At 30.7% G+C, this 914-nt stretch overlaps 1 long non-coding RNA gene across 1 annotated transcript in view; it reads left to right on the top strand.

Moving 5' to 3' along the window:
- The window catches only part of LOC117116152, a 1229-nt gene extending 577 nt beyond the window's left edge, over positions 1–652 (top strand). Inside the window, exon 2 of the long non-coding RNA XR_004446685.1 lies at positions 198–652. This is a non-coding gene — a long non-coding RNA (uncharacterized LOC117116152). The remainder of the gene's footprint in view (positions 1–197) is intronic.
- The last annotated feature ends 262 nt before the right edge of the window (positions 653–914 follow it).

Raw genomic sequence — 914 nt, 5'->3', positions numbered from 1 at the left:
ATATATATATATATATATATATATGTGTGTGTGTGTGTGTGTGTATATATATGTATGTATATATTGTTTTTATATTTTTGGATTATATTGAACTGGTTATTCTAAACTTATTTTGGTCTCCTTCCACAAACTTATTCTGTAATGTATTTATTCTTATTTGGTTTTACTATTAACAAACAAACATTTTTATTCTTCAGACGTTGATAGACCAGCAAATAAATTTTCTGAAGATGATGCCATCAAAGGGATGAAGGGCTACATTCAATTGGCTTTGACGTCACTGATGAAGTAGTTGACAAGTAGTTGACAAGTTCAATGCTATGGTAACTACAAACCATCTTGATGTTTTGCTGAACAACATTGTTGATAAAGTAACTGTACAAACATATTGGTGCAGAATAACAAGGGCTACTCTTTGTGACGCTGCATCGAAGCAACTACTTGATATTGTAGTGAAGTACTGGATTAATTAAAATTAGAGCCAATGCTTTTTTGAAAGTATATCTGAATGTAAAGAGGGAAAGTGGTAAGATTTCAAAAAAGGGAGAAAAATCTCTAAGGAAGGAGCTGCAATAATATGCCATATCTGGGTTTTGTATAATAATGAATACATTATTTTTGGAAATAAATATGCAGGTGATGTTTTACAGTATTTTTTGTTTGTCGATTAATATTATGTACTTTTATATTGTTGGGTAGAACAGAAAAACTTTCCAAGTTCTGCATGCTTCACAATTTAAGAGACATCAAGATATGACAAATTGTAAGAGTAACTACCAAATAATTAACTTGTGATTTAAGTGAGGAATGAGTGAGATCATTTTGAGGCTTGTCATCCCAAAACATGCATACTGTCGCTAAATATTAAACTAAGAAATCAGCATACAATGTGGCAGTATTGTATACCTTTACTC

This window comes from Anneissia japonica, unplaced genomic scaffold (assembly GCF_011630105.1).
Source record: "Anneissia japonica isolate Jap-2015-1 unplaced genomic scaffold, ASM1163010v1 scaffold287861_len940595_cov192, whole genome shotgun sequence".
NCBI classification, from domain to species: Eukaryota; Metazoa; Echinodermata; class Crinoidea; order Comatulida; family Comatulidae; genus Anneissia; species Anneissia japonica.
Note: the sequence above shows the minus strand (reverse complement) of the source record. Positions and strands in the feature narration are given on the sequence as shown.